Raw genomic sequence first — 19,906 nt, 5'->3', positions numbered from 1 at the left:
TGATCGTGGACTTCAGGAAACAGCAGAGGGAGCACCCCCCTATCCACACATCGACGGGACCGCAGTGGAGAAGGTGAAAAGCATCAAGTTCCTTAGTGTACGCATCACTGACAATTTGAAACGGTCCACCCACACAGACAGTGTGTTGAAGAAGGTGCTCCTCTTCAACCTCAGGAGGATGAAGAAATTGGCTTGGCACCTAAAACCCTCACAAACATTTACAGATGCATAATTGACAGCATCCTGTCGGTCTGTATCATAACCTGGTATGGCAACTGCACTGCCTGCAACTGCAGGGCTCTCCAGAGGGTAGTGCGGTCTGCCCAACGCATCACTGGGGGCAAACGACCTGCCCTCCAGGACACCTACAGAACCCGGTGTCACAGGAAGGCCAAAAAGATAATCAAGGAAAGATCCACCCGAGCCACTGTCTGTTCACCCCGCTATCATCCAGAAGGCGAGGTTAGTACAGGTGCATCTCTCAAGATGGCGCTGAAAGAGATGGCAGCTTCGCTTCTAGTCCTTAGGAAACTGTCCAGTATTTCATTTTTTATGAATTATTTCTTACGTTGTTAGCCCAGAAAACCTTAAGTGTTAATACATACAGCCAGGAAGAACTATTGAATATCAGAGAGACGTCATCTTACCAGCACCATCAGCACTACAACCAGGAATACGACTTTCCCAAAGCGGAGCCTTTGTCTGCACTTCCTAGGTTATTTGAACGGATTCCAAAGGCCGACCCAAACAACGCAGCCGGAGCGGTCTTCTAGTGAGGCTTTGAATGCACGCAAAGCACCCACCGCTTCCGAGTATATTACTTGTTAATGTCCAGTTCCTAGTTAACTTCTTTGAGATAGGGGGCGGTATTTTGACGTCCAGATGAAAAGCATGCCGAAAGTAAACTGCCTGTTACTCAGGCCCAGAAGGTAGGATATGTATAATTGGTAGATTTGGATAGACAACACTCTAACGTTTCTAAAACTGTTAAAATAATGTCTGTCAGTATAACAGAACTGAAATGGCACACGAATCGCCGAGGACAAACCATCCCCCAAAATTATTTTTCAACATACCACTGATTTCAATGGCTGGCACTTTTATAATAGGGTGAAATCGTGCCCGATTGCAGTTCCTAGGGCTTCCAATAGATGTCAACAGTCGTTTAGAAAGAGTTTCAGGCTGGGTTTTGGAAAAATTAGGGAGAAGAAGTAGTTATTCTAAGGGCTTCCATTTTGGCTGTAGTGTTTCCTGCATGGCTGTGCTCTTTTTGTTTATCTCCGGTAAAGACAATAACGATTCTCCGTCTTAAATGTTATTGTTTATTGCGTATTAGGGTACCTAAGGATTGATTATAAAAGTTGATTTACTTGTTTGAATAAGTTTATTGGTAACGTTTGGGATTCATTTTGTATGCATTTTGACCGATGGAAACCGAGTGGATTATTGACTGAAGCGCGCCAGCTAAATTGAGTTTTCATGGATATAAAGAAGAATTTATCGAACTACAGGACCATTTGAAATATAACTGAGATCTTTTGGAGTGCCAACAGAAGAAGATCTTCAAAGGTAAGGTATATATTATATCGCTATTTCTGAGTTTCGTGTCGCAACTCCCTGGTTGAAAATGATTTGTTATGTATTCGTGTGCTGGACGCTGTCCTCAGAAAATCGCATGGTTAGCTTTCGCCGGTAAAGCCTATTTGAAATCTGACACCTTGGCTGGATTAACAATAAATTAAGCTTTGTTTTGATGTATTGCACTTGTGATTTCATGAAAGTTTAATATTTATAGTAATTTAATTTGAATTTGGCGCTCTGCCACTTCACCGTATGTTGGCCAGGTGGGACGCTACCATCCCACCCAAAGTCGACAAAATCAGGGCAAGAGTTGCTTTCCAAAGAGATACATTTGAAGTCGGACGTTTACATGCACTTAGGTTGGAGTCATTAAAACTTGTTTTTCAACCACTCCACAAAAATCTTGTTATCAAATTATAGTTTTGGCAAGTCGTGCATGACACAAGTCATTTATCCAACATTTGTTTACAGACAGATTATTTCACTTATAAATCATTGCATTACAATTCCAGTTGGTCAGAAGTTTACATACACTAAGTTGACTGTGCCTTTAAACAGTTTGGAAAATTCCAGAAAATGATGTCATGGCTTTAGAAGCTTCTGATAGGCTAATTTACATAATTTGAGTCAATTGTAGGTGTTCCTGTGGATGTATTTCAAGGCCTACCTTCAAACACATTGGCTCTTTGCTTGACATCATGGAAAAGTCAAAAGAAATCAGCCAAGACCTCCACAAGTCTGGTTCATCCTTGGGAGAAATTTCCAAATGCCCGAAGGTACCAAGTTCATCTGTACAAGCAATAGCACGCAAGTAAGAATGCTATGTAAGAATGTTGTTCATTGACTACAGCTCAGCATTCAATACCATAGAACCCTCCAAACACATCATTAAGCTTGAGACCCTGGGTCTCGACCCTGCCCTGTGCAACTGGGTCCTGGACTTCCTGACGGGCCTCCCCCTGGTGGTCGGAAACATCTCCACTCCGCTCATCCTCAACACTGGGGCCCCACAAGTGTGGGTTCTCAGCCTCCTCCTGTACTCCCTGTTCACCCACGACTGCGTGGCCATGCACGCCTCCAACTCAAGTTTGCAGATGACAGGTAGATTTTATTACCAACAACAAAGAGACAGCCTACAGGGAGGAGGCGAGGGCCCTGAGGGTGTGGTGTTAGGAAAATAACCTCTCACTCAATGTCAGCAAAACAAAGGAGATTGTGGACTTCAGGAACCAGTAAAGGGAGCACCCCCCTATCGACATCGACGGGACAGCAGTGGTGAACGTGGAAAGTTTTAAGTTCCTCAGTGTACGTATCATTGACAAACTGAAATGGTCCACGCACATAGACAGTGTCGTGAAGAAGGCGCAACAGCGTCTCTTCATCCTAAGGAGTCTGAAAAAATGTTGCTTGTCACCGAAAACCCTCACTAACTTTTACAGGTGCACAATTGAGAGCATCCTGTCGGGCTGTATCACCGCCTGGTATGGCAACTGCACCGCCCAAAGACTTGATATCATTGGCCACTTCAATAAATGGAACATTCGTCACTTTAATAATGCCACTTTAATATCTTGCATTAATCATCATCTCATCTGTATTTTCAGTATACTGTATCATCCACTATCTATTGCATCTTAGCCGCCCTGTCACTGCTCATCCATATATTTTATACATATATTCTTATCCCATTCCTTACTAGATTGTGTGTATTAGGTTTTGTTGTGGAATCTGTTCGATATTAGGTTTAGTTGTGGAATTGTTAGATTTTACTGTTAGATACTGCTGCACTGTCAGATCAAGAATGATAAGCATTTTGCTACACTCGCAATAACATCTGCTGTGACCAATACAATTAGATTTGATTTGATTTTCATTAAAGCTGGGACCGAGAGACTGAAAAACAGTTTCTATCTCAAGGCCATCAGACTGTTAAATAGCCACCAGTAGCACATTAGAGGCTGCTGCCCTATATACAGTACATAGACTTGAAATATACTTGACACTAGTCACTTTAATAAATAATAATATTTACATATTGTGTATGTATATGTATATATGTAAATATTGTATTGCATCTTATTCTACTGTATCTTAGTCTATGCCGCTCTGACATTACTTGTCCAAATATTTATATATTCTTAATTCCATTCCTTTACTCTAGATTGTGTGTATTGTTAGATATTACTTGTTAGATTTTACTGCACTGTTGGAGCTAGAAACACAAGCATTTCGATACAATATCATCTGCTAAACACGTGTATGTGACAAATACAATTTGTTTGATTTGATTTGGCATACAGGCCAAAGAGTTAAATCTTGGTTTCATCAGACCATAGAGTCTTGTTTCTCATGGTCTGAGAGTCTTTTAAGTGCTTTTTGGCAAACTCCAAGCAGGCTGTCATGAGCCTTTTACTGAGGAGTGGCTTCCGTCTGGCCACTCTATCATAAAGATCTGATTGTTGGAGTGTTGCAGAGATAGTTGACCTTCCCGGAAGGTTCTCCCATCTAGACAGAGGATCTCTGAAACTATGTCATAGTGACCATCGGGTTTTTGATCACCTCCCTTCTCTCCCATTTTCTCAGTTTGGTTGGGCAGCCAGCTCTAGGAAGAATCAACTGTGGGACCTTATATAGACAGTTGTGTGCCTTTCCAAATCATGTCCAATCAATTTAATTTACCACAGGTACACTCCATTCAAGTTGTAGAAAAATCTCAAGGATGATCAATGGAAACAGGATGCACGAGAGCTCAATTTCGAGTCTCATAGCAAAGGATCTGAATACTTGTGAATATACAGTAAGTGTTTTACATTTTTTATATATTTGCAAACAAATTCTAAAAAACTGTTTTCGCTTTGTCATTATAGGGTATTGTGTGTAGATTGATGAGGATTTTATTTTATTCTATCCATTTTAGAATATGGTTGTACCGTAACAAATATGGAAAAAGTTAAGGGTATGAATACTTTTCGAATGCACTGTATGTTCAAGTTGCTGTAGTAAAGTCCATGTGGCCCACACTCAACAGGTCTAACACCAAGTGTGCTTAAGTTCACAGACCATTCTCAAACATCACACATTTACAAAACTCTTTATTTGTAACAGTCTCTAATATGAGTCTACTCTCTTAGAAAAAAAGGTGTGAAGTAAAACCATATAGGGTTCCCCATAGGTGAACCCTTTTTGGTGCTAGGTAGATCCTTTTGCATACCGTTATACCTAGAACCTTCTATGCAGGGTTCTTCAAAGAACCACCTGTAAATGGTTCTACTTAGAACCTTCTATGAAGGAAGCCTTTTAACCACTTAAGTTTTTTCCTAGAACCCTCTATGAAGGATTCCACCAGCCTTATTAGTGTTTAAAATAAAACTTTTTATGACAATACATTATCATAGGCCTTTTTTTTGGAGGGCCTAGTTATACCTAATAAAGTGTTGTCAGTAAACTCCTAGTTTGCAGGCCACATCAGGTCTACATTATGCTGGCTTGCAGAGTAATGTGTAATTCCTATTGGAATCTAGCCAGAGTGAGGATATCCACAACTTGAATGTTTTATCACTCGCAAACTGCATTCAAATGACTGCCAGGAGACAGAAGATTGGTTTATGGAACAACCGAAATCATTTAAACTGGAACAACCATCTCAGTAACGGGTGCAATAAGTCCAACTACTAACAGATTGGATAAGTTTAGAACGGCTATTCCTAAACTTGGGTATACAATGTCGTCGGGGGTAAGCCAAATTTTCAACCCGTCCATTTCGATATTCCAACGGGGCTATACATTTGTGTGAGTTTGTTTTCTCACCCAAGTAGCCTCGTTTCATTGCAAAAAATAAAATTAAACCATTTAGTGTTCAGCGAAATAACAACACAATGTCAAATACAGATAGTCTAGTCAAATAATTAACATCCAATCACATTAACTGTTACGAGAAAATTAAATATGACGAGAACTACATGGATTTGGGTTTCACTTATATTGGGAGTAGTGCCTTTCCTCAGCCACAGTGTGTTATATGTGCAAAAGTACTATCTCACAACTCGATGAAACTGTCACTCTTGCGCAGACATTTCGAAAAATAACATGCCAATCTGAAAAACTTAAGACGACTTTCGAGTAGTAAGACATGTAATAAAGCAACAGATACCATTAATAAGAACGGGCTAGAAGCTTAAATGGTGAGCTACCGAGCTACTATTGTGGAGGACTGAATTCTTCCTGCTGTCACGGATATGGCTGGGACAATACTAGGGGAAAAGGCCCAAAAAACTATACAGACAATTCCTTCATCAAACAACACTGTTTCACGACACATCAGTGACATAGCAAGAGATGTTTTAAAACAATTACTGCAACGCATACAAGCCAGGGAATTCTATACTTTACAGCTGGATGTGTCACACCCTGATGTGTTACACCTGACCTTGTGCTTGTCTCCACCCCGTCCAGGTGTCGCCCATCTTCTCCATTTATCCTCTGGGTATTTATACCTGTGTTTTCTGTCTGTCTGTGCCTGACCCTGATCCTGCCTGCCGTCCTGTACCTTTGCTCTTACTCTAGATAGTCGACCCCTACCTGCCTTGACCTGTCGTTTGCCTGCCCCTGTTGTTACAATAAACATTGTTACTTCACCCAGTCTGCACTTGGGTCTTACCTTGATCCCTTATAGGATGAGTCAACAGACATGCCGGGCCTGGCACAGCTCCTGGTATATGTCCGTTATGTTTATGGGGGTCAATTAAGGAAGACATCCTCTTCTGCAAACCACTGGAAACCAGGACAACAGGAGAGGATATTTTTAAAGTAATCAACAGCTTTTTGACATCAAATTGACTTTGGTGGTCAAGATGTGTTGGTATCTGTACTGATGGGGCAAAAGCCATGACAGGGAGACACGGTGGAGTGGTAACGCGCGTGCAAGCAATTTCTCCCAATGCCACTTGGGTACACTGCAGCATCCACTGAGAGGCTCTTGCTGCCAAGGGAATGCCTGACAGCTTGAAAGACATTTTGGACACTACAGTGAAAATGGTTAACTTGAACTCTCGTGTATTTTCTGCATTATGAAATGATATGATATGGGCAATGATATGGGTAGCGACCATGTAAAGCTTTTACAATTTACAGGTTATCAAGGGGCAAAGTATTGACACGTTTTTTTGAGAGACGAGCTTAAAGTTTTATTTACTGACCATAATTTTCACTTGTCTGACCGATTGCATGATGACGAGTTTCTTACATGACTGGCCTATCTAGGTGATGTTTTTTCTTGCCTGAATGATCTGAATCTAGGATTACAGGGACGCTCCGCAACTATATTCAATGTGCAGAAAAAAATTGAGGCTATGATTAAGATATTGGGGCTCTTCTCTGTCTGCAGTAACAAGGTCTTCCCATTATGGTATGTTTTTTTTTGCGTGCAAATGAACTCAAGCTTACGGACAATGTCAAATGTGATATACCGAAGTACCTGAGTGAGCTGGGTGTGCAATTACGCAGGTACTTTCCCAAAACGGACGACACAAACAACTGGATTCGTTATCCCGTTCATGCCCTGCCTCTGAACAAGAGAGCCTCATCGAAATTGCAACAAGTGGTTCTGTGAAAATTGAACTTAATCAGAAGGCAGTGTGCTTATAGTGTCTTGCCTTGGAAAATCGCGCTGTAAGACACTGATGCCCTTTGCAACCACGTACCTATGTGAGAGTGGATTCTCAGACCTCACTAGCATGAAAACTAAATGAAGGCACAGACTGTGTGTGGAAAATGATTTAAGACTGAGACTCTCTCCAATACAACCCAACATTGCAGAGTCATGTGCATCCTTTCAAGCACATCGTTCTCATTTACATGTGGTGAGTTATTCACAATTTCTGATGAACAAATAAGGTTTTATATGTAAGATGGTTAAATAAAGAGCAAAATTATTGATTTGTATTATATTATTAATTATGCCCTGGTCCTATAAGAGCTCTTTGTCACTTCCCACGAACCGGGTTGTGATAACAACTCACACTCATTCGTACGTTTAATAAATGTATTGTATAGTGTGTGTGTGGCAGGCTTACAATGATGGCAAAAAACAACATTTGTGCTGACCCTGGTGCTAGAGTGGGTACGCAGCTGGAGGTTTAATATTTGAAGGGGTATGAAACTATAAAAGGTTGGGAACCACTGGTTTAGAACCACTGGTTTAGAACAATGTACGTTATTTATCTTTGTGTAGCATAGAATTAATACAATAATCAGTGTACATATAAAAACAGATATTGCAACAAACAATTCTGAAAATAAATAATATGATAATGATGGGTGCCTGGTTTTGAGTGTTTTACTCTACATAGAGTAATAATGACACCATCACACTGAACTCTGGCTATTAATACCATCACTGGTGCTCTTTTTCACCACTGAGTGTTATTTTTACGCAATGTTACACTGAAAAATCAACACTAGTTAAAACTGGCTAATTTGCTGTGTACCATACAATACACTGCTGGTTCACTCATACTCCCTTCTATTCACCTATACTCTCTGCTCAATAAATTCACAGAAGATTATAATTTAAAAGAGAGAAATCATGGCAAGCACATCAACTATTTAACTACTGTATATCTGAAATGATTAAGAGAATACCAGATACAGCCGGAGTCGGAGGTTTACATACACCTTAGCCAAATACATTTAAACTCAGTTTTTCCCAATTCCTGACATTTAACCCAAATAAGAATTCCCTGTCTTAGGTCAGTTAGGATCACCACTTTATTTTAAGAATGTGAAATGTCAGAATAATAGTAGAGAGAATGATTTATTTCAGCTTTTATTTGTTTCATCACATTTCCAGTGGGTCAGAAATTTACATACACTCAATTAATATTTTGTTTCATTGCCTTTAAATTATTTAACTTGGGTCAAAGGTTTCGGGAAGCCTTCCACAAGCTTGTGGGTGAATGTTGGCCCATTCCTCCTGACAGAGCTTGTGTAACTGAGTCAGGTTTGTAGGCCTCCTTGCTCGCACACGCTTTTTCAGTTCTGCCCACAAATTTCCCATGGGATTTGGTCAGGGCTTTGTGATGGCAACTCAAATACCTTGACTTTGTTGTCCTTAAGCCATTTTGCCACAACTTTGGAAGTATGCTTGGGGTCATTGTCCATTTGGAAAACCCATTTGCGACCAAGCTTTAACTTCCTGACTGATGTCTTGAGATGTTGCTTCAATATATCCACATCATTTTCCTCCTTCATGATGCCATCTATTTTGTGAAGTGCACCCCCACAACATGATGCTGCCACCCCTGTGCTTCACGGTTGGGATGGAGCTCTTCGGCTCCTCCATACATAATGATGGTCATTATGGCCAAACAGTTCTATTTTTGTTTCATCAGACCAGAGGGCATTTCTCCAAAAAGTACGATCTTTGTCCTCAACCGTAGTCTGGCATTTTTATGGCGGTTTTGGAGCAGTGGCTTCTTCCTTGCTGAGCGGCCTTTCAGGTTATGTCGATATTGGACTCGTTTCATTGTAGATTTTGATACTTGTGCACCTGTTTCCTCCAGAATCTCCACAATGTCCTTTGCTGTTGTTCTGGGATTGATTTGCACTTTTCGCACCAAAGTACATTAATCTCTAGGAGACAGAACGCCTCTCCTACCTGAGCGGTGTGACGGCTGTGTGGTCCCATAGTGTTTTAAGCTTGCGCACTATTGTTTGTACAGATGAACGTGGTGCCTTCAAGTGTTTGGAAATTGCTCCCATGGATGAACCAGACTTGTGGAGGTCTACAATTGTTTTTCTGAGGTCTTGTCTGATTTCGTTTGATTTTCCCATGATGTCAAGCAAAGAGGCACTGAGTTTGAAGGGAGGCCTTGAACTACAAATTATGTCATTTAGCCTATCAGAAGCTTCTAAAGCCATGACATAATCTTCTGGAATTTTCCAAGTTGTTTAAAGGCACAGTCAAGTTAGTGTATGTAATCTTTTGACCCAATGGAATTGTGATACAGTGAATTATGAGTGAAATAATCTGTCTGTAAACAATTGTTGGAAAAATTACTTATTTGTGTCATGCACAAACTAGATGTCCTAACCGACTTGCCAAAACTATAGTTTGTTAACAAGAAATTTGTGGAGTGGTTGAAAAACGAGTTTTAATGACACCAATCTAAGTGTATGTAAACTTCCGACTTCAACTGTACATACACACATTTTCCCATACACTGTTGGTAACGTTTAAACACTGAGGTAAACACTAATATTCAGGCACTATTTAAAAGAAAGAAGAAAAAATACAATGAAAAAGTTAATTCCGATTCACAAAGTTTCCTTGTGTCCTTCCAAACAAACATCAAATAACCCTTTCTTCCAAAAACAGTTCTAGGTTCTAGGTTCTAGGCAAAAACTTTTTGCCTTACAAAGAACCATTGTCTTCTAAAAAGGGTTCTTCAGATGAACACGGATCCTTATTCTGACGCAAATAGACCACAGCATACCTCAACGAATGGAGGAACACAGGAGAAGGAGAAAATCTATCGCCCATCTGCTGTCGCCCATACGGAGCTGCTACATTGAAGGTTCGCTGCAGATGGCTGAGAGTGGCAACAGTTACAGTGGCTAACTGGCTTTGGTCAGTTATGGACTGAATCAGGCCTCCCTTTAACAGAGGCAGTAGTATCCCACCACAGTGTTTCCCCTGAACTTTGTTTGTAGGCAGACCATATAGGCTCTCCAAACAGCATTCAAGACTGCCAGGACCATATGCTTTAAGTGAAACTGAGTGAAAACAAATTGATTTAGATAGGGGTGAAATAAGCAGGACACTTCATATAATTGTAGGGAAAACTCACAGGTCTTCTGTATCCCACATTTTTAAAGGCCCAATGCAGCCATTTTTACATCAATATCAAATCATTAATGCGTAACAATCAAGTACCTTACTGTAATAGTTTTCCATTAAAATGGTCAAAAAGAAACAAAAATAGGTCTGAGTGGGTAGGGGGAAACTGAAAAAGTAGCCCTTATTGGCAGAGAGGTTTGGAACTCTCTTTGTAATTGGTCTATTAACTCATTTACCACCTGGTGATTTCACGAGGCAAGCCGAAACTCCACCAATGCAAAACCTGCTGATTAGAGGTCCTGTGTAGATTGTATTTTTAACCAGCAACTATAAGGGAATAACACTTATCAAGTGTTTCACACTTTTACAGTGTTCATTTCATCAACTGTTGTACAGTATGATACAAAACAGAGGCAAAAATGGATTTTGACTTCATTGGGCATTTAATTAAGTCCCAATTGTCGGGCATCATGTTTTGTCTGCAAAACAGCCATCACACCATGCAGAAGTTTCCCAAAATAAGCATAACATTTTAAATAGAACAGGACGTCTAAACGTTGGACATTTTTGCGTCATTTTCTTCAAATACAGTTGTAACAGCTGTCTTCTCACAGAGAACCCGTACACGAAAGTACAGTATGAGCATTCCATGTATGATACCAAGTATGAATCACCTATAGACATCAGTCTCTTTATAGTCTCTAAACCGTTTTTCCACATGACACTGGGAAAGGTCTCTTTTGCAATGTTGTGAATTATACTACCATTCATTCCAGGTCAATGGTTTAATAGTGTAAAAAGTGTGACAATATTCCCTTTAGAGGAAGAGGCTGATATTCTAAAATGTGCAATGATGTTGTCTTACCTTGACAGTTATCTCAGAAGGATGAATTAGATTGAATCTAAATCTCTATGTCCAAAGATTTATGGAGATTTATGAGATATAACTAACATATTTTTATAGCAGGAAGAGAAACAAAATGACCCACATCCGCTAAATACATCTGGTGAGTATTTACATGAATTGAACATCTTTATTGAATAGTATCTGAATACAGTTGAAGTCGGAAGTTTACACCTTAGCCAAGTACATTTAATCTCAGTTTTTCACAATTCCTGACATTTAATCCTAGTAAAAATGCCCTGTTTTAGGTCAATTAGGATCACCACTTTATTTTAAGAATGGGAAATGTCAGAATAATAGTAGAGATAATTATTTATTTCAGCTTTTATTTCTTTCATCACATTCCCAGTGGGTCTGAAGTTTACATACACTCAATTAGTATTTGGTAACATTGCCTTTCAAATTGCTTAACTTGGGTCAAACGTTTCGGGTAGCCTTCCCCAAGCGTCCCAATAATAAGTTGGGTGAATTTTCGCCCATTCCTCCTGACAGAGCTGGTGTAACTGAGTCAGGTATGTAGGCCTCCTTGCTCGCACATGCTTTTTCAGGTCTGCCCACAAATTTTCAATGGGATTGAGGTCAGGGCTTTGTGATAGCCACTCCAATACCTTTACTTTTGCCACAACTTTGGAAGTATGCTTGGGGTCATTGTCCATTTGGAAGACCCATTTGCGACCAAGGTTTAACTTCCTGACTGATGTCTTGAGATATTGCTTCAGTATATAAACATAATTTTCCTCCCTCATGTTGCCATCTATTTTGTGAAGTTCACCAGTCCCTCCTGCAGCAAAGCACCCCCTTCAACATGATGCTGCCACCCCTGTGCTTCACGGTTGGGATGGTGTTATTCGGCTTGCAAGTTTCCCCCTTTTTCCTCCAAACATTACGATGGTCATTATGGCCAAACAGTTCTATTTTTGTTTCATCAGACCAGAGGACATTTCTCCAAAAAGTTAGATCTTCCCATGTTCAGTTTTAAACCGTAGTCTGGCTTTTTTTATGGCGGTTTTAGAGCAGTGGCTTCTTCTTTGCTGAGCGGCCTTTCAGGTCATGCCGATATAGGATTAGTTTTACAGTGGATATAGAGACTTTATACCCGTTTCCTCCAGCATCTTCACAATGTCCTTTGCTGTTGTTCTGGGATTGATTTGCACTTTTCGCACCAAAGTATGTTAATCTCTAGGAGACAGAACACGTCTCCTTCCTGAGCGGTATGATGGCTGCTTTGTCCAATGGTGTTTATACTTGCTTACTATTGTTTTTACAGATGAACGTGGTGCCTTCAGGCATTTTGAAAATGGATGATCCAGAATTCATGTCTAGGAGGAAGGAAATTATGTGGATATATTCAAGTAACATCTCAAGACATCAGTCTGAAAGTTAAAGCTTGGTCGCAAATGTGTCTTCCAAATGGACAATGACCCCAAGCATACTTCCAAAGTTGTAATAAATGACTTAATGACAACAAAGTCAAGGTATTGGCCATCACAAGCCCTAACCTCATTCCTATAGAAAATTTGTGGGCAGAACTGAAAAAGCGTTTGCAAGCAGGGAGGCCTACAAACCTGATTCAGTTACACCAGCTTTGTCAGGAGGTATGGGCCAAAATACACCCAACATTTGTGTCACGAATACCGCCGAAGATGGTGCCTCTTCCTGTTCGGGTGGCGCTCGGCGGTCGTCGTCGCTGGCCTACTAGCTGCCACTGATCCCCTTTTCTGTTTCATTTAGTTTTGTCTGATTAGTTTCACCTGTTTTGTGTTTAGGCTGAGAAATGTGTGTTCTCCAAATGAGCAGTTTCCTTCCTGGGTTATCGCATTTCCACCTCGGGGGTGGTGATTGAGTGTTACCGCGTTAACGCCGTGCGTAATTGGCCGACTCCAACCACGGTAAAGGAGGTGCAGCGGTTTTTAGGGTTTGCCAATCACTACCGGAGGTTTATCTGGCGTTTTGGCCAAGTGGTGGCACCTATTACCTCACTGCTGAAGGAGGGGCCAGTGCGTCTACGGTGGTTGGCCGAGGCAGATGGAGCTTTCAACCAGTTGAAGGCGCTGTTTACTGACTGGCTCTCGACCCGAAACCTGCCCCTCCGCCTGCCCTGCCGGAAGCTGGGGCCGCAGTGTGTGGGGCCATTTAAAGTCCTGAGGCGGATATATGTGTTATAGATTGCAACTTCCCTCTTACTATCGCATTAACCCCTCGTTTCATGTGTCTCTCCTCAGGTTGGTGGTAGCTGGTCCCCTTCAAGAAGGTGAGGTGCCGGAGGTCCCTCCGCCCCCTCTGGACATCGAGGGGTCCCCGGCGTACACAGTACGAGCTATTCTGGACTCGAGACGCCGCGTGAGGGGCCTGCAGTACCTCGTGGACTGGGAGGGGTACGGTCCGGAGGAGAGGTGCTGGGTACCAGGGGGGGGGGTGGCATTCTAGATCCTTCCCTCTTGAGGGACTTCCTCCGCCTCCACCCGGATCGCCACTGCGCCTCGCCCTCCGGGTCGCCCTCGAGGCCGGGGTCGGCACGCTGCGGGAGCCGCGTGTCGGGGGGGGGGTACTGTCACGAATCCCGCTGAAGATGGTGCCTCTTCCTGTTCGGGCGGCGCTCGGCGGTTGTTGTCGCCGGCCTACTAGCTGCCACCCGATCCCCTTTTCTGTTTCATTTAGTTATCTGTCTGATTAGTTGCACCTGTTTTGTGTTTAGGTTGTGATTGTGGGCTATTTTAACCCAGTAAGCCCGGGCTTGTTTCTCTGTTCGTTTTGTGGATGTGATCTTTTCTGTATTTCTCCGGACTGTTTGTGTCCTGTTTTTGGGCCGGTCATTGTATGCACCTGGTGTTTTGGCGTGACCTACTTTTCTCCGGAATAAATACAGTTGTCTTTTACCCTCTGCTCTCTGCGCCTGACTCCACACTCACTACTCCTAGAAGTCGTAACAATTTGACCCAAGTTAAACAATTTAAAAGTGACGCTACAAAATACTAATTGAGTGTATGTTGTAAACTTCTGATCCACTGGAAATGTGATGAAAGAAATAAAAGCTGAAATGAATCATTCTCTCTACTATTATTCTGACATTTCACGTTCTTAAAATAAAGTGGTGGTCCTAACTGACCTAAGACGGGGATTTTTTACAAGGATTAAATATCAGGAATTGAGTTGAAATGTACTTGGCTAAGGTGTATGTAAACTTCTGACTTCAACTGTATCAACACAGCTTTTCATAAGCAAATTATTTGAATATATGAAGTATTCATTGACCTATACAAGTCTTACACAAGTGTAGCCTCACTCCCAAGTCTGCACAGGAGATGTCTTTTGTTTTCACGACATGCCGATAGGAAATGGATTTTTAAGGGCCTGAACAAATGGATTGGTTCCGGGTAGACTTGTGTCCCAAGCTTCTGCTCCTAGCCTACATATGCTAAAAGCTCAAAATGTCAACCTTTATTTCCAGAATAGAGAGAAATAATTTATTCCACTGTAGTTGGTCTGGTATAAAGTGTTAGGTAATGTAAAGCGTGCAATTCATGATTTAGTTGTAACCTTTGTAAATAATGTAAATAACTGAATAGCTCAGTTGTAAAATAAAGTTGTGACCGTTTAACCCGACGTGCCAACAGACACAACATATACTAATAACGTTTGTAGATTTATGTTTATCGCCGTGGAAGAGAGAGTGAGAGATAGATATTGAGAGTGTGTGTATCGATGTGTGTTTTTGTGTGCATGCATGTATGTGTGTGAGTGTGTGGGCTCTCATGTATGTGTGTGATAGGTCATGGACAGGGAGAGACCAGACCCGAATCCACATCATCCCCCCTCCAAACCACAACCTGATGATGTGCCCTCTCACAACCTTCAACCACAAGTGGAAAACTATATGGTCAGATTTCACCCACTACTCCCAAACTCCCATCCCTACACTACATCCTCGCTACCTTTCACTCGCCTGCATTCTCTCACCCAATGACACAAATAGCGGCCATATTGCCACCCACCTGTCAGTCAAAGTGAAATGATAGGGGCTGGGCCATGCAGAAACATATCTAGGCGGTGACCATTGTTTTTTAAATAGACGCAGCGTGATGAACAACTTCCCTGTCCTGGCCGTGCGCAGCTGTGGCCTGGGCCCTGAGCTCCTCTAGGGCCATAAATTAGGCCCTTTGTACTCCAGAAGGATTCAATCAGCCACAGGTGTGGGCCCTGCCGGGGACCTGCCTGGGATTAGGTAGCCCCTACTCTGGATACCGGATAGCAGGCTGGGCAGGAGAGGGAGAGAGTGAGAGAGAGAGGGAAGAAGGGGTGCTGGGGGTACAGAGGAGTGAGGAATAGGGTTAGGGGGGTTGAAGGAGGGGGTCAGGACCACATGCGGCCAATCCCACTTTTTGGAAGCGAGCGAGGGGAAAAAACACTGATGAAATGTGGCACAGGCCCACGGAATGCAATTTCAAGCTTCCACATCTGCAGGAAAGAAGAAACCAGGTTCCTAATTTTACAATGATGATGTCAGTGAGAATACATGACAGTGTGGAGCTGAAGTGCCAAGTTTCTTTTCTTTCTTTTTCTTTATTTTTTCTTTTTCTTCTTCTTCGTCAGTCCTCGTGCTTTCAAGAGAGGCTGAGCTTTGCGGCTGTATTACAGCATGCCGTTCTCAGTCCTTCCAACTCTCCAGGGAAGACATTACCAATGTTTTTGTTCAGGGAGGAGAAAAAATTGAACTTGGTGATTATAATTTTTATGGAAAGTTACTTACTTGCGGTAAATTGTGTCTTCCTTATTAGGTGAACTTTCAATTTAACTCTTCCCTGTGAGTGATATTAGAATTTGTTAAGAATAGGGAAAAAACACAGAGGAGACATCTTTTCTGTCTTTTATGAGATAACTTGTGTTGTTGTTCGTCATACTACACTAGACCGATATACTCTCTTTCTAAAAAGAAGTGGAGGTCAAAGATTTAAGGTCTCACTGTAGATTTTGGCCAGTAGAGTTATCTGTGTTGTGATTGTGAGTGGGAATCAAACCTGGGATGTCATCACACTGCACTCACCAAAGATGAGGGAGTTCCTTGCTATGCTAAAAAACTTAACTTTCAGCTTTGGAAGTTGTAACTCCTACTCTCTTTTGGTCTCAGGTGAGAAAATGTTAACAAGACAGCAAATAATCATTTTGACCTCCAACTCTGTCCAGCATTGGAACAAATGTAGAGTAGTATGTTCTGTCCCTTGAATGTGACCATAGAACATTCCGTTGGTTATCAACTACTTTGACACATTTTGCCAAACATAATAGATGGTATACAGTAATTGGCGAGTTAATTCTTTAAATCTAAGAGATTATACATTCCTATACTTAAACCTCTAAAATCATAATCATCTTCACATCTATCACTCCAGTGTTAATTTGCTAAATTATAATTACTTCGCTACTATGGCCTATTTATTGCCTTATCTCCTCACGCGATTTTCACACACCGTATATAGGCTTTTTCTATTGTGTTATTGACTGTATGTTTGTTAATTCCATGTTCAACTCTGTGTTCTTGTTGTTTTTGTCGCACTGCTTTGCTTTGTCTTGGCCAGGTTGCAGTTGTAAATTAAAACTTGTTCTCAACTGGCCTACCTGGTTAAATAAAGGTGTAATAAAATTAAAAAATAAAGTATCACAATATCTTTTTGAGGATGCTGTCCGAATGTTGAACAAAATTGAAAAAGAGCTGTTTTTAGTTCAGCAGCATGTCTTACAAATCCCATCCACTGAGTGGTCCTGTGCTGGACTCGCTGGTTTGTCACACCTCCCACCTCCCAAAACACACACGCACACACACCGTCTTGCGAGATGGTCCCTGCTGGGTAATGACAATGACTGCGAGGACACTTTGATTTGAGGCCCGTGCGATTCCCCAACCCACCGGAGGCAACTCTCTGGTGTCACTTTCTCTTGACCATTGATGATTGCCTGTTTTTCTTGTGCAAATCAAGACTTAACGAGAAACAGCTTTGCCTTCACGGGAAATAAAGTCACCAGGTGTTTTTTCATCCTCCAGCTCTCTAGCGCCCTCCATCCTTCCCTCCATAGGTTGTTTTACATAAATTGAGGTTAAAAAATATGTATATCTTTATTCAGATCAGTTATGCTTAATATAATACAAATTAACATTTTTGGTCAAAGGGGATACCTAGTAAACATAATGAGCCAATAAATTGTGGTTTGACTTGCATGTCCATGCTCTCATTTCCTAGATGGCACAGTGTACCTTTCATGTCATTTCACCTAACTAGATCAAAATTCTCCCCGCAATGTGCCAGCGGGAGGGTAAAAAAAAAACACTAAAGAAGGACGAGTGAAATTGTGCCAACATAAATGCAATGCAAAATACATCTTCGCCTACCTGTGGATCGGTTCTAATTAGCCATCAACTTTGATCAGTCAAAAAGTACTTTTCCCCTATTTAAATGTCTGTCATGGTGCTGAATTTAAACTGCCGAGAGATTATATTTACATATTAACAAAACCAGCAAGCAGACAGGCTCGCGTTTCTGAGTCGCCCTCCAAATGGAACAGTTTTGCAGCCTCCACTACTGACTGCACAGAACCAGAGCTGCTTTCAACACAAATCAAAGTTAAAGCATATCAGAGGATTCCTAGCTGACCAAACTCCTTTTGGCTTACAAAAAAATGAGTCATTGGCTTTGATACTCTGATTGGTGAGAGATTATCCAATCGCTGATGACTTTTGTCTTTTATTTTGTACAACAGTCCTCATTGTGACGTCACCACAAACGACTTCAACGACGGCAGTCTCAGACTGAAGTATGTGGCGAACATAGAGCAGTGGAAGAACTCGTCAGGCAATATCAAAGGAGCCAACTCATGCACACACACACACACACTACATACACACACAGTCTTGTATAACTAACTAACCTTGTGGAGACAAACCTAACCCTAACCCCAACCCTAAACCTAACCCTAACCCAAAACCTAACCTTAACCCTAAACCTAGCTCCTAACTCTAACCCTATACCTAATGCAAACACTAACACTAATTCTAACCTTAAACCTAAACCGCCTAGAAATAGCATTTGACCTTGTGGAAACTAACAAAATGTTCCTGGTTGGTCAAAATGTTGTTCTTCTACTGTTCTTGTGGACGCACACACACACACACCGTGTATATTCCCTCTGAAATTCAAACACACTCACTCACATCCAAAACAAACAAGAGGACACACATTTTGGCACCATCCCTCCCAGTAAAACAAGAATACTCTACATCTGCTTGCCACACTGGTCAGGAGGGCCACTGTTGGACATGTGGTTTGGATGGGAAATTTGGGGGAATTATTTATTAGCGTTTGACTGAAGCCAAAAAACTTCAAAAACAAGCCAATTCACTAAAGTGGTAGTTGGGTCAAAGTTAGGTCAACTTCAATGACTGAAGATAATGTCAGAAGTAATGTTCATTTTAACTAAAGTGTGTGTGATGGCTTCTGCTAATATGCCATGAAGCTTTGTAGTTATTTGTCATAGTTGACTTTGTTACTACAGCAGCCTTACACCTGCCTGTTACTGCCCAGATAGCTCCTTATGACTCTGACACTGCTCTTATATGGACACCGTGTAGATCATATGTCCAGATAAAAGACCCCAAAACAGTGGCAACATGGTGGCTTGATGCTGTTAAATTTCTGTTATGAGACTGGCTTGACCCCTGTCATAATGATGCACTCATGTAGCTTATGCTACAGTACGTCTCTGGCTTCTATTATCTCTACCCAAACATAACCCCTCTATATTTACTGATATTATTGTAATTAAAAGTAAGTAACCTTTGTGTGTGTGTGCGTTGGAGCAATAGCTGTGTTCTCTCACGGAGCCTGAGCATCTGATCCATATTAACTGGCAGTTGCTTGTCCAGGGAGGGAGTGTGACAAGCTATTCAATTTCGGGGGAGGCAGATTTAGTGATATGGTGGGGCTTGTTTCCTTTATTAGACAGTAAACTAGTGCTGAAGCAATGAGACCATTTTAAATGGCGTCCAATATGATTTATCATGGAATCCGATATCATTCTTGTTTTTAAAACCAGTCAACGATTTGGAATAATACAAATCAGTTAGACTATTAGTGATAGTGTAATCCAATGGCCCTGTTCTCAAAACTCCATATCCTATAAAAGTGGCATATTCGACTGGTGCGATAGATAAGACATTTACATTGAGGAAATAACAATTATAACTTCTAATATGATGATTCAACCTGCTCTTGTGAAAAGCTATTGGCAAAGTGTCGACAGTGTCTGAGAGCCTTGTCCTTCCTTCCTCCACAGGTCTGGACACAATCTTTCACCATATTTGGAATAGACTGCCGTTGTGGCTTACTGCAGCGTGATTGAGATATTGAGTCATTTTCTCTAAAACAATAGCCAGCATGGGGTAATTGGTGACTATGTGTCCTACCCACTTATCTCTGGAGCTATATTTAACAGAGAATGAGAGAGAGAGACAGAGAGAGAGAGTGAGAAAGAGAAGCCCCCCCCCGTTCTGTCTCCACATCTGTTTTACATTTTCACTAATTGCCATTTTTCAAGTT

General features: G+C 41.5%; 1 long non-coding RNA gene across 1 annotated transcript; it reads left to right on the top strand.

Annotated features, from left to right (window-relative positions):
- The first annotated feature begins 1,235 nt into the window (after positions 1-1,235).
- LOC149972010 (uncharacterized) lies at positions 1,236-14,363 on the top strand. Its single transcript, XR_016491521.1, has 2 exons — positions 1,236-1,569; positions 13,544-14,363. It is a non-coding gene; the product is annotated as an uncharacterized LOC149972010 (long non-coding RNA).
- The last annotated feature ends 5,543 nt before the right edge of the window (positions 14,364-19,906 follow it).

Source organism: Oncorhynchus mykiss, chromosome 25 (assembly GCF_057628025.1).
Source record: "Oncorhynchus mykiss isolate SJ-2025 chromosome 25, ASM5762802v1, whole genome shotgun sequence".
Lineage (NCBI taxonomy): Eukaryota > Metazoa > Chordata > Actinopteri > Salmoniformes > Salmonidae > Oncorhynchus > Oncorhynchus mykiss.
Note: the sequence above shows the minus strand (reverse complement) of the source record. Positions and strands in the feature narration are given on the sequence as shown.